This window comes from Haliotis cracherodii, unplaced genomic scaffold (genome assembly GCF_022045235.1).
Source record: "Haliotis cracherodii isolate W230 unplaced genomic scaffold, xgHalCrac1.p SCAF_10, whole genome shotgun sequence".
NCBI classification, from domain to species: Eukaryota; Metazoa; Mollusca; class Gastropoda; order Lepetellida; family Haliotidae; genus Haliotis; species Haliotis cracherodii.
This window is the reverse complement of record NW_027266265.1, coordinates 24,950,195-24,965,311: the sequence shown is the minus strand read 5'-3', so window position 1 is coordinate 24,965,311 and position 15,117 is coordinate 24,950,195. Positions and strand designations below refer to the sequence as shown.

At 41.2% G+C, this 15,117-nt stretch overlaps 1 pseudogene; it reads right to left on the bottom strand.

The window, feature by feature from the left end:
* Positions 1-9,606: 9,606 nt before the first annotated feature.
* Positions 9,607-12,130, bottom strand: LOC139453666 (uncharacterized; annotated as a pseudogene).
* Positions 12,131-15,117: the final 2,987 nt, after the last annotated feature.

Below are 15,117 nucleotides of genomic sequence, written 5' to 3'. Positions count from 1 at the left end.
TGTTCTAACCACTTGCCGCTTTTCATTTTCTTAATGACCCAAACGTCAATCAAGGCCGATTACTGTTGTATCAATGTTGAATCAACACTCAAAATCCTTTGAGATGTTTTAGATGCCCAAACTACGACCATGGTATAAATACTTGCACGAAGTCTGTTACATGTGTAAACTGTAGTGAAACTACGGACAGTCATTTTAAAAAGTGCCACAAAGTGCTCCGGGAGTCATTCATCTTTCCCATTGCCCAAGACTGTCCCATTTGGAAACAACAAATGGAGAATAATATGTTTACAAGAAACATTAGTTTTGTTAATGCCAAAAGACTTGTTGTAATCACAATAACAAATGAAAGCTACGCATTCTTTGTCAGAACATCCTCTGAAACCACCCCGAAAGTAACCACTTGGTCAAAAAACTTCCAAACAGCCTTATTATGGGTAAAAACGATACTCCTCAAATTTTCGCACTTGAAAAGCCTGCTCACTGCCTAAGACACAGGTGCTATCTCAACATCGGTCAACTTGTCAAGTCACGATTCATCTTTATCTCCGGATCAATAATCTCAGTCCACGCCACAACCTCAATCTGAAACAAATTTGTAAAAACCAAAATCAAACCAAGAACAGCCTCAAAGGGGTCAGATAATCAAATCCAACTGTTTGATAAGTTTGGATCCCTTTGGGACATGGATGTGTCCGAAAACATCTATCATGGGACACACTGCGTGTCTCAAAGTAAGTGCAGGGTAGATCCCCAATCACTCCACCGAAAAGATAGTTTCGTTCAGAAATATTGTACATTGAACTAAAGACTAATTTCAATGAATTAAGCTATTTGTCCAGGATTTAAACCATCCGCATTGTGTCTGCAATAGCCGTGCTTAAAGCAGTCAGATAATATTAACTTGCTTAAGTCCATTGCATACCATTATTTTTCTCCTCCGGGTGACAGGGCCACTGGAACCCTAAGCCGTTGCAGTGCGCCATATTCTTTAAGGTGCCTTGACTGTTTGCAATCTATATACTCGATGCACGAGTGCCATGTTAAAGTCGCAGCAATTCGAGTTGCGTCCCTTGGGCCCACAAAAAACTTCCGATTGTAGGTTCGCCCCGATTATATTTCTAGGTTTGTCAGCGCCATACTCCATACTCCAAAGTGGTAAACATCTAAGACCTGCCTCGCTTCAGGATTTCCTCCCACATTAAGCTGAAACGCCATGATACAACTGGAATACCTACATTTGAAAGCGGCGTTAATCTCACTCACTATATATGCACATGCACAAAAGTTAAGCGCCTTCCACCATATTTGTGAGCTGGACGAAGAACGGCATCTTGGTATTGTTTGCCATTCAGGTAACCACGAATTGATACCAGCGGAAGTTTTGCAGCCGAAGGAAACACAACCCCATATCATGACAGACCCCAGCCACAAGCTAAGGTCTTCTGGATGTTGTTGGTGCAAAACGAGTGTTACGTTGCCTCCAAACACGTATTCGACCATCAACAGTTCGTAGCAGCATTTGACACTTGTCAGACCTTAGTCTAGTAAAGCACGCTTTCCTTGTGGTATCTGGACAAATTTGGGTTCATGAAACTTTGGAAGCCTAATTCAGTCATACATCATCATATTTCGTATTTCTGATTCCCACACGTGAAATCAAGAGACTATGAATATGGTGGCGCTTAACTTTTGTGCATGTGTATATACTGAATTAAGCTCTTACGCAGACGATGTTCAAGCTCTCCGCGATCAACTTCCTAAGCCCTGTGTAACGGGGAGACCCGTGAAGATCCTGGTCAGACGTGATCTTCAGCAACCCATGCTTGTTGTAAGAAGCAACTAACTGGATCAGGTAGTCAGGCTCAGTGACTCGGTTGATGGAAACAACCCACTGGGGTGGTAAAAGCACTGATGCTATAGACAAAATACTTCAAGAATTCATCTCCGACAATGACCTATGCACTTTTAGTGATGACTCTTAACACAAAGACTTATCTTCATCCTGCAAATGGCACATACTCTTCTTTTGATTTCTGGGGCGGTCGGGGAGCCTAGTGGTTAACGCGTTCGCTCGTCACGCCGAAGACCCGGGTTCGATACCCGACATGGGTACAATGTGTGAAGCCCATTTCTGGTGTCCCCTGCCGTCATATTGCTGGAATATTGCAAAAAGCGGCGTAAAACCATACTCACTCACTCTCTTGATTTCTCTCAAACTGATTCTAACAAACCTAAAATTCAAATGGTCATTCCACAATGACCTTTGTGGAAGTGAACATTTCCTAACCATCCTTTTTTTACAGTAAATCCGTCTGATATTCCTTCTCCAACAAGATGGAATTTTACGAAGGCAAACTGGTCTGTGTTTCAAACTCTATGCACAAATAAACTAAAACCCAAGTGTTTCAGTATTGATGCTGATCCTGTTCAGGCTTTTTCGGAGCAAATATAGATAATGATAGAAACGTCAGCTAAACATTCTTCATAATTCAAGTTCAGTTTAATTCTGACAACCTTGAGGATTATAATGATTTTTCTTTTCTATTAATGAGTTACAAGTCTCTAAGGCAAAAGTATTAGTTTTAATCATTGTTTCTATACTCACACGCAAAAGAAACACAAGTCGAGTATGCAGTATACATGTTATTTATTTTCAACAGTAAATACAAAAAATACTAATAGGGCAAGACTGACAAAAATGTGACTGAAGACAGTTTAATGGATTAAAGGAGAGATGACATAATTGTTGTTTTTTAAATGTTAAGGGCTTACACAGTTTCGGGTCAATACCCAAAATGTCAGTCAATACCTGGTGTGACCACCATTAGCGTTGATCACTGCCACACCTCTCCTGCACATTGAGTGGATCAGACGATTTGTGAAGGCCCTAGGGATCCTCCTGCACACATCCAGAGCAGCTGTGCGTAGTTCATCGGCAGTTGTAGGGACTGGGCGCACATTGTGCAGACGCCTTTGAACCTCATCCCACAAGTGTTCGATGGGGTTCAGATCAGGGCTGAAGGCTGGCCACGGTAGAACACGGATGTTGTGTCGTTGCAGAAAGGCCATGGTAGCTCTGGCAACATGGGGACGAGCGTTGTCCTGCTGGAAAATGTGTTGTTGATGTTGTGCCAAAAATGGAACAACGTGGGGTCTGATCACTTGGTCGATATACCGATGTGCAGTGACGCCGTGTCCCCGACCTTGACCAACATTCAGAAAGCACATGGGTCCAAGTCTCTCATTAAGTCCAATCCCTGCCCATATCATGACGCTAGGTCCACCCCATGAATCCCTTTCCACAACGTTTCTGTCAGCGAAACGATCACCTCGACGCCGCCAAATTCTGAATCTTCCGTCTGCATGGGAGACACAAAAGCGACTTTCATCAGAGAAGATGACACACCTCCACTCACGATGACACCGATTGTGATGACCCTGTGCCCACTGAAGTCGTGCTTGTCAATGCCGTGGTTGGAGAACAGGACGACGTGCTCGTCGGCGACATCTGAGGTTGTTGGAACGGAGACGTCGGATCACAGTGTCCCGGCTAATGTGTCGATTATGTGTTCCTATGGTCTGTCGAACACTTTCACCTTTTGTAAGAACGGATGTCGCTGGTGTTGACGGGTAATCTGCCGATCCTGTCGAGGTGTGGTGACCCTAGGACGACCGCTCCGAGGAAGGTCATCTGTGGTCTGTGTAGCATTTTATCGATACAGGAGACAGTAAATTGTGGTTATGTTAACGTTGAAATGACGGGCAACAAACGTCCGATAGCCTGGTTTCTCTGAATTTGAGTTAGGCGTGGCATTGTTGACCAAGGAGCGGTACATCCAAGAATCGGCCACAGTTTTATACCCACTACAGTTCGTGACAGTTTGTGCATTTTCGATTTCGCGAGAAATGGGTGCATGATACCCACATATTCATTGAAATGGTGCGTTTTGGCGATTCGTTTTTTATATTGCGTTCTTACTCGGGGCTTCCAAAATGCAACCAAAAATATTGATAACACCATCAGGCTTCACTACATGCTAAAACTCGTATCAATTTATGGTTCCATGTTTGTTACCTATTTGTAAAAAACACTTGCGTTTCTTTTGCGTGTGAGGATAGATTATATAGTTGAAAAGAACAAGTTGTCACTTTAAGAGACTGGTGGCACAAGCTGTCGGCTTATCTGGACTTGCCTGTTATAAAGATAGAATTACTATACACCCATTGACTTATCATTCAGTACAGCCTTTGGGCAAGGCTAAGAGGCCTTATGGAAAGCTCGTGATACTGCTGCAAGAGCTGATCATATTTATTTTAAGTTACTAAAGCCGTTACTGAAGTCATGCTTATGCTCACTGTTAAATATACTAACAGAAAAAAGTAATTGTAATTCATATTAAATTCAGTAAAAATAGCTTTGTCCTGAAATTAAATAATGCATCTTTCAATACATATTCATGAAAACATCTCCTCGTCTTTACGGTCGTGTTTCACAACTACCACGTGCATGTTAATGCATGACGCACAGTTTGGATGTTTGTGTGGTTGTTGAGAGCATGACATTCATACCCGTGTATTTTCAATGTGAACAGCACACACTGGTTGTTTAGGTGTTTGGTGCTTATCAAAAACACGTTTGTTTAACCGTAAACAACACTTACGCAATGCCAGGACTTGTGGAAATCAACGTCTAGGCGCGTCTGCTGCAAATAGGTACGGCACAAAACGAAGTTTCCAGACATTCTGATGTTCATCGGAACACAATATCGTTCCTTTGGAGTCGTTATCTTGAGCAGGACAACACTTATGACTTGCCATAGGCCGGACGTCCACTGTGAAGACAACCATATTCGATTGATACATCTATGCCAAACTGCCACATTAACAGCTCAAACAAAATCCTGTGCCGACGTCCGGCGAAACGCCCAATTTTGCTCCCACGTCACCGTCAGACACGCCTGGCTTCGTGTAGACAGCATCCTCGGTGCAGAAGACAAGACTGGGACGGTATCCTGTTTACAGATGAGTTCGAGTTTCATCACAACTCTGAAGGTCGTGCAAGGGTTTGCGTATGTCCATAACGTTTTAGCGATACTCACCATCGTCATGTTGATGGTAATTTGAATGGTGTACGCTAGCGGGACTACATCATTCAAGATCATGTCCTACACTTGCAGCAGGATAATATACGCCACATGCTGCACGTGTCGTAAGATACTTTTGACGCAACATAACATTGTTGCGGCTGACAGAGCAACTGGCTCAACTCGATATGAAAAGTACAATGTATGTAAAAGCAACATATATGTTACCAGTTAATTGATATTATCTGTTTGTTTCACCTTGCGGGCACATGGTGACGATAGCATATTGCAGTTGTGTGTGGCTTAAACGGTTTCAGGGATTATGATACTCCCACTATCTGTGAAGTATTTAGCTATATATAATCTCACAAAAAGAAAGAAAGGTATAACCGATATATGTTTCTTATAATCTTTCATCAAAATGGCTTCTAAATTGTTGAAATACGCCATGGATTATCTAGATATACGGTATGTATACACTGTACTTGGTATAGGAAATTGTGTCATTTGGCTTTGAAGTTTTCACTTTGAGTGCGTTGTTCACAAATGTCTAAAACGCCCCCTTAATCGTTTCACACGTGCAAATGATCGAAAACGTACATGGTCTACTTGGCTATTAAAAGAAAACCTATGTATACAAAGTTGTTATATGGTTTGCAATTTGAACGAAGTTAACTATGCCACGACCTGACTCTGCAACACAGCAATATCGCCATAGGCCAATTTCAAGATAGATAGTCTTGGACATCAGTTGCCCGTCGTCTAAATGTCAATCGAGTACAATTTCACGAGGCGTTGTACGATTTCAACATTCTGGGTCAACCAATGACCGACCACGTTCTGACCGACCACTAGTCACTTCTACCGGGTGCTGCATTTACGGTTGGTTGGTTGGTTTGTTGTTTAACGCCGCATTCAGCAATATTCCAGCTATATGACGGCGGTCTGTAAATAATCGAGTCAGGACCAGACAATCCAGTGATTGACATCATGCGCATCGTTCCACGCAATTGGGACCAATGACATGCATCAACCATGTCAGCGAGCCTGACCACCCGATCCCGTTAGTCGCCTTTTACGGCAAGCATAGTCACCTTTTACGGCAAGCATGGGTTGCTGAAAGCTGCATTTACGAGATGGGACTGTCACGGTCGAACACACAGCTGCTAACGTGCCAGGATTACCAAGGAGTATCCACCCAGTAATCGTCTATCGCCAAATTTGAATCCAATTGAGCGCTTTTGGGATGATCTCTGCGACGTCTACATCGTCAACCACAACCTGCAACACTTCATGAACTAGCTGGAACCTTGCTGGAGGAATGGAGAAGGATTCCCCAAGCCAGAACTCAGAGTCAATGCCTAGACGTTACTGTGCGGTAATGCAAGCCGTGGGGGTCATAACTGATATTGAACTTGACGTCACCACTGACCATCTGCACGACATCTGTGTGTTATGAAATGCCAAACTTCATATAGACAAACTATGTTGTTCCAGTTGTGTGAAATTTCATGTTTCACAGACCAGTAGTTCATTCCCTATCATGCATTGAAATAAACCCATTAACCGTTGGATTTTTCAGCCGTGCGTTTTGTTTTGGGTTTGTTTTTGTTTGTTTGTTTGTTTGTTTGTTGTTGTTTTTGTTGTTTTGTTTGTTTCTTTTTTTTGGGGGGGAGCATATATACTACCGAGAAGAAATAAGGGAACTGATGAAATGATAGTGAAAGTGTAAGGAAGACAAATGTCTGTAAAAATTATTTCGGGCTTGGAGAACAATGTCTGCATGGGGTATCCGTCATGTTGGACACCTTGAAGGCATACCATTGATTAACATGCTTATGGTTGCCTTTGGTGGCGAACGTTGGCGGTGCTGGGTCTCTGGCGTACACTTTCCGCCCCAGAACTTAGCACAGACGCTCTATTGGGGATATGTCAGGGGACTTAGTGGGGCAGTCTCGTCGGAGATAATCCGTAAAAGGGGCACCATGTATTCTAGCATTGTCATGGTGCTGCTCAAAATGTCTAGCGACATAACAGGACGAACATTTCATCAACATATCGCTGGCCAGTCAAATGTCCCTTCACAATAACCAAGCCAGTTCGCTTGTCATGTGTGATACTGCCCCACATCATGACACTAACCCCCTCATGCCGACCATGGCCAAGGGTTGTTGACCTGGCATACGACTCGACGCCACGACGCCAACATTTTTACCCATCTGTGAATCTGAGGTAAAACCTTAGTTTTTCTGTAAACATGGTGTATCGCCATTGGCACATCACCTCCCTGGTGTTGCCTAGCCCATCCCAAATCTTTGCCGCTTATGGTAAGCTGTCAGGGAAACCCCCTTCACAGGGTGGCTTGCTTTCAGGCAGGTTGCATAGAGACGATCTTGCCTAATTGTCGTTACCCAAAAGGCGCACTTTTTGGCTTCTGTGTGCAAGTGCATCAGGTGCTGTTGGTGCCAGAGGTGAAATTCCATTGTGATGGGAAGTTGTGTTCACATGCAAAGCCACAGTATTGTAAGTATAGGAGAAACCATTTCTCCTGGTTATTACCAGCAATTGTAAACCCTGACATGAGGTGACATACCGAGGGGGCCGTAGGTATGTCACCTCATGTCAGGGTTTACAATCGCTGGTAATCACGAGGAGAAATGGTTTGTTCAACTTATAAACCGACTCATCGAATAGACATCGTTTTTAATTAAATAACTGTAATAAAAACTCTCAAATGTATAACCTGTATCAGAGATGAAATATCGCCTGCAGTCGTGAACTCGGTTCAATAAGACTGGTGACCTCAGCACGTGGGTTTCGCAATGACACGAAACCTGCACGTGCGTCTCGTAGGCTGAGACTATTACACGTTTTGCTTTGACTGACGCTCAATCATTGTACAGCCAGTGACAAAAGAGGATGTCTGAAAGTGAGACAGAGTTATTTTTGACTCAGTCAAAATTTTGATCCAAGGAGAAAGACATGGATGATTTTCAATTTCGTTTTAGGGAACCAATGACGGAGGAGATTATGAGAGAGAAGTTAAAAGGTACTGTTTCTAAGCTTACTCGAATGAAAAATTACTGGGCTGTGGGTATTTTTTAAACGATGGCAACAGGAGAGAATGCGATGCTCAGTCAATGAAAATCTTCGTTTCCCTCCTAGTTGTTTGACACAGCGTTTGCAGGAAATGGAAAAGCCGGACTTGAACACTGCCTTGACGTCTTGGCATCTCTTTTTGTAGTTTTTGTTCTATCAAGGGTTTACAATGATTGTAAGCCCTCCTGCGAGGTGTTACATTCGTTGTAATACCTCCTGCGAGGTGTTACATTCGTTTTATAAACCTATAGCAGATTTTGCCTGTTGTTTACGATACAGCTCATTTTCACATAATGACCCTAGGGCAGGTCTTCAGGTAAGAAAACCTCAGCAGTAGGTTTTACTTTTGAAAAGTAAAACCTGTTGACGGGTTTGACTTTTGAAAAGTAAAACCTGCTCTGTAGTCAAGTTTTACTTTCTAAGAAGTTAAACATCGGATATTGTAAAACCAGAAAGAACCACAACACGGAATGTTCTGTTTATTATGAAAATTCAGAATTACAGAGTAATGCCGATCTGCGTCCTTGGTTTCCTTTGACTCACCATGGCCACCTTGTTTGGGTCCGACAGTTTCAGTCTTTGCCTCATCCCAATCTCCGAAGATCTTACCACCGTGCAGGAAGTGGTTTGAGTCTTCTTCTTAGGAGGGATATAGAGCAAATTAGATACAGAAGACTTCTGTTCATCTGAGGAACGCTTGTAAATTCTTACAGCTTCGGTGCGATGTCCAAAAAGTAAATGTTATTAAAGTGTAAACAATGGTAATACGGCCTTTTTTTCAAACTAAAACTATACCATATTTGTTTTTAATTCACAGAAGTGGAATACTAACAAATATATTTTAGCATTATACACTAATATTCGTAATCGAATGTTATTTTCCACCAGTGCTAACTTGTCAGATCACAGGCATACAAAACGATTCATTAGGAGGCATCACCCGTTAAACTGTTAACAACTGGTCATGACTGATGTAGTGAGACGTGTGTTGAAAGGCTGGTATATGACTGAATAAAAGTGAAACCTCATGTCAACCAGTTTCTCGAGGACTTCAAAAATCATCACATTAGGTACTGTTCTTCTGGACTAAGTAACTGCCTGCAAACCGTTACATTCAACCTTCAGACAAAACAAAAGGTTTGTCTCGGCGATTTTAGGAATTATGGTTTTGATAAAATAGGACTGAATTTCATAAGCTGGTGTTGGTGTTCTGACAACCCTTAGTAAGCATACAATCTGATTACACACAAAAAACATTTAAGTCTCGTCATTATGTAACACTTACCTGTTTGTCCACAAATCAACTGTTCGTCAATCCAAGCACGATAAAGGCGCGTTGCTCACATGCGTTTTACTGTGCCGGTAAGTGTGTTGTGGCCCAGTGGTGTGTTTGAAATCCACTACCCAGGCTTTGGCTTCTTCATTGGAGTGAAATAAAAGGCATCAGTCTTTTTGGCAACTGATTTGCTAAAATGGAAAAAGAAATCGATCATAATATTTAATCAATGAAAATAAACTTATTTCTCAAAAAAAATGATCAAACTTTAGTGGAATATCAAAACCATTCTCAGATGGTCTATCCGCTGTACAGAAAGCATAAAGCAATTCATCACTTTAAAGTACAATATTTTAAGCTTCCTTTGATAAACAATAAACATCATACCACAAAGGCTCTTGTATTTGTTGAAAAGCCGGATATATCATCCGTCTGGATCTAATCGATTCTCATAGGCTCTCACTTTTCTCTGTGTAAGACTGCCAGCGTTGTTTTTCCGACACATCTTCTTTGTAAACCAAATAAGACCTTCCGTTGGCGTCAGTGTATGGTCCAGTAATCTGAGGATCCTTATAAAGACGCAATCATCGATGCTCATTTCCGCCCCGCCAGCGTTGTTTTTCCGACACATCTTCTTTGTAAACCAAATAAGACCTTCCGTTGGCGTCAGTGTATGGTCCAGTAATCTGAGGATCCTTATAAAGACGCAATCGTCGATGCTCATTTCCGCCTCTGAACGAGAAATGTAGACCTGTAAAACATTTAAAAGGAATAAATTAAGAAATCTTCAAAGTTCTATATCTTACATTTTTAGTTATTAGTTTTCGTATCAGATTTATACTGTTGATTAAACTTGATGTTCTGAATATTTTTGCAAAGCCTTTTCAAATTTCTAAATTTCAACTAAAAAGTTTTCAATTATTTTGGCTATATTTAAACAATATTTAAACATGTTTTGATGCAGCTGTGAAAATTTTGAACTGTACATTGAAAAGTCGATGTCTCACAAGTGATTTTTCTACTTGACACTTTCGGTTGTATTAAGATTAGAGGTTGGTTCAGCAAGTATAGAAACCTTTATCATGTAACAATTTCTCTTACATAATGTTGCATTTCAGGAAAATACAATGTATGTTAGTTACCTTTGCCTAACCTTAATTACTGAGTATGCAAATTTAGACGGGATATATAGACTAAAAATTGACCTGTATAACCTGAAATTTTCACTTACCAGTTAAGTACAAAATGCTGTCCACCAGCTTTTGGGGGTTGTCATCACATAACACACCTTTCTCCCACAGTGTGTTTTCCTTCTCGTCAGTAATTATCTCTGTTGCTTTTCTCGCTGACACACCCAGACCAATGCATCCAGAGCAGCCCTGGCCTCTCGGAACTCTTCATCCTCAAATATGTTTTAACCCGAATATATGCCCTTATGCTCATGGCCTTTACATTTTGAGCAGGTAGGCCCATTTCCTTGCTAATAAATTCTTTCACCAATTTTTCACAGTCCTCCTGTTCGGCCTTATCACTGTCTTTACTCATACTGGCAGCAGTACTAAACGTTGGTTTCAATCCATAGAAAATAAAGTTACTATGCCAACTAGTAATCAACTCCTCGCCTCCTGTTCCAGGCACCGCCTTTCAAGTTGTCTGATCTGCTCAGTGGCTTCTTCATAATAAGTATTTAGTTTATTTGTTGTATCCCTCGTCTTCTTTATTTCTTTGTTCATTGTTGGAATGTCTTCCACTATCTTCTGTATGTTATCAATATTTCCTGTTGTAACATCAACATCAACCGTACCGTGATTGTTAAGTTTTCCTCTTTTCCAGCAATGCTAACATTAGTCTCTTTTGTAGTTACACTGAGCTTTACAAGTGTGCAGTTGACTCAGTGAGTTAGCGATTTAGTGATACTCGCCAGTTCACTCGTATCCCAAAGATTCCCACATGCAAGCTGCCCTCATGGTGGGTGTCAACATCATCTGGTGTGGATCCTTCTCTCTTCCTTATCTTCTCCTGGTCTTCTTTCTCTACTTTTTGACTTGCCCTTGGCTGTTCAGCATCCAGCCGTTTGGTGTCTTACCTGGGGTGTATGTCCTTGCGGTGTCCCTGCTGGGACCTAAGCAAAGATCTAGTTGCCTGTGTATCATGGTAGGGAAAAGCTTGCAAGCTTATACCCATGTGTGCTGTAATGCGCGAGTGAGTGAGTATGGTTTTATGCCGCTTTTAGCAATATTATGCCAATATCATGGCGGGGGACACCAGAATTGGGCTTCAAACATTGTACTCATGTTGGGAATCAAATCTTTGGCATGACGAGCAAATGCTCTAACCACAAGGCTACCCAGCTGCCCCCATGCTGTAATGACAGATGGCAGTCCCCCATGCGTCTCTTGTCCAGGATATTTTTCTTCACCAGAGCTATCTGATTACTCTTCATATTCTCCATCTCTTCGTTAAAGGCCTGGTTGGTACAGTTGGCTTGGGTAGGTCCCACAGACGTGTGTGTTGCAAAGACAGATGACGTCCCCCATGTGGTCTTTTGACAGGGGAACTCTTCTTCAATAATTGTTGTATCAGGCTCATTGAGATCGCAGGAGATGATTTTTCTGCTGTAGTAGTTGGAGCACTTCCAGCAGGTACGAAGAGGATCTCCTGTGATCATGAACGACCACACTTCTTGCAACCAGGAGTTGAGGGAGACACCATTACCACCTCACAACGCACCTCACACCAGCTTATACTCACGTGTGTACGGTTGTCACTCCAATTGGCAATTATAAATATTTACTTAACGTCTGTTTTATTGAAAACTATAAGTATAATCTTAGACTAATGTGACTACTACCAAGTGCGAGATCGTTACAACTAAAAAAATAGGTGTTGACTCTGGCACACACAGAAAAGAAGCGAGATTCCCGTCACTATGCACGTCATAGCTTGGGGTGCTATTGTGCTATATGGGGAACAACTAATTGTGTGATTGACAGTGGAAGAGGACGTCTGTTGAAAATATGATAATCTTAGTTAGTGTGACTGAAGCCAAAATACAGGATTTATGGCAAAGATGTAATAGAGGTAGAGATGCAATGCATACTCATTATAGAAAACATGAACGAAACAATGACTTGATGATAGATAACATATCTCATAACGAACAAGAATGTCCGGGAGAATGTTTAAAACATAGTACACATTGAGAGTTCGAACAAAAGTTCAAATCTATTGTCTCACACAATTACTTGCTGAAGAATCTTGAGGTCGGTCGACTAGATCTCAAATGTTGGTAGAATGGTAGTTGGTAGAACTTCACGTACTCACATGATTGTATGAATATTACTGGGTCTGGTTGTCATTGTCAATAATTGTCACGATTGCTGGTATAGGTTGCTGTCTTTTTGCTGACAATCAGGGAAGTTGGGCTGCTGTCATGTTGCTATTGATCGGGTTGGCTTGGCTACTGTCTGTCTTGTCTTTGGTTTCCTGGCAAGATGGCGGCTGGCGTGTCTCTGTCTCCAATCACCTCTGCAATACCATTTGCTTTGCTGCGAATTATGGTAGGTGGATCGTGCATGAGGTACAGCAAACTCACGCTACATGGATATGTCCTAGTGCGTACCAGTTGTGCCCTTGTATGGTAGCTCAGGGTTGAGACGGAAGATGAAATTCAGGGGTGAAGTTTAAGACAGCAGCAACCATGTTTATTGTTGCAGCTTAAAATATGTCGCAATGGTAATCACGTGACAGAACTGATACCTGACCAAGTGGCCAATATTCCTGGCAGAGACCGGTCTGACACTTACACTAAGTCAGGAAGTCGGACATGGACTGGTCGTTGGTGAGGCGGCAGCTTTAGCCGACGCCACAACCAGCCGTACAATCCGTCCGCTTTTGTCAATGATCTGAGCCCGTCTCCACATTGTTATTGTTGTTGCTTTAAGTGTTTTAGAGGTCGCCTTCTGCCTTAGCAATTTCGGCTATTTTGGACTCACGTGTGTCAGTAGAGTACATATCTTTTGCGAGTTCTGGTATTCATAGAATTTGTTTTTGTATTGATTTATTTTCTATTTTCGTATATTGATATAATTTCATTTTTATCTTTGGCTGCTCTGTTTATTTACGTTCGAGGAGCTGTCCATCTCTCAGAAATAGAGTTAGTTTGGCCTTCGCTATTGCATCTCTTGGCTTTAGGAGATCTACCACAGATAGCAGATCTATCTGCAATTCTTGTTTTAAATAGCCTGCTGGGGCATGGTCTTGACATTCCAGTAATAAGTGAGCAATGGATTCAGGTTGATTGCACATACATTGTCATGGTGCTTTTTGTGACTCTGAGGTGTGAGATGGCTATTTGAACGTTCCTTTCATTTTAGTATGAGTATGGCTTTTGGCGGATCTTCGGTTCAATTTGGTATACCCGATCTTACTTGCCACCCACTGGGGCTTGCCATCCTGTGTGTCTGCTTTTACATTTTCATGAATATCTATGCGAGACAGGATCCAACACAACTCCACCTGTTGTAGGATTGGGTTTTCTTTTTTAGTGACTTCTGATGTTAAAGCAGTTTCAACTTTGGGAGTTTTTAAAGTATATTTAGATAGTAGTAAAATAATTTATTGTATCAAATAATGTAGTTTATCATATAAACAATCGAATTTAATTGTGATATTTGAAAAATCAAAAGTAGTTTTTGATATCACAAATTGTGAGAATTACATTTGCTAGATTTTTTTTGTCAATGGGTTCCAGCATATGGGTAGATATATATATATATATATATATTGGCACGTATCCTTCTCTGCTGGAGGGGTGTTTGCTACTCAACGTTTAGTGTTTTTCAGGGTATCATTGATAAAATGAAGCAATAATGACCACATGAGTTGTTCCTGACGGTATCATATATTCCTTTTCTGGGTATGTTGAACCTAAACTCTAGGATTACAGATGTATCATTAAATTTTAACGCGATTTGAATATTATTATTTACCATCTTACTACATGATCTACATGTGACGTTTTATGTTTACATGTCACCATAAATTGCAGTTATTCTTGTAAGTTCAACACAATTGACAAGTACTCTAAAACACATGATTGTGAGCTATTATAATTAAGTTGAAAAGAACACAAATTGTTAATGCCAAAATGATGTATGAAGGATCAGTAGTAGATATATTGACAGTAGCGCTTGGGTCTATTCGACAGACCTGTGAAAACCGCATTTTGTGCCATTTTGTGATGATAGGTAAATGCATTCATATGCTGTTGTACTTCTTAAGTTGAAAAAGTGAAATTAATGCATACATTTTAAGAAATGTCAAAAACATGTTTATATAGAAAGTTAAAGTCCAAATGTCACAAACTAAATTTCTTTTACTTTGAATTGTAGTTTTCTAAACCTCATCACCTCATCACTTCGTCACTGGAGGCATCATTTCAATGTTAACAGTTCATGATGCAAACGAAACTTTCAGTGTGAAACATTTAACGATATGACACTGACAATAAATTCCCTGTGATGCGAGCGTTTCAGAGTTTTCGTGTTCTTGCATCTACATTTGTTTAGAAAAATTTACAGACCGTGATAGGCAGGCAACATATCAACGTTAACTCCGCCATGATGTTCATAGAGTGTGCGGAGGGCCAGCAGT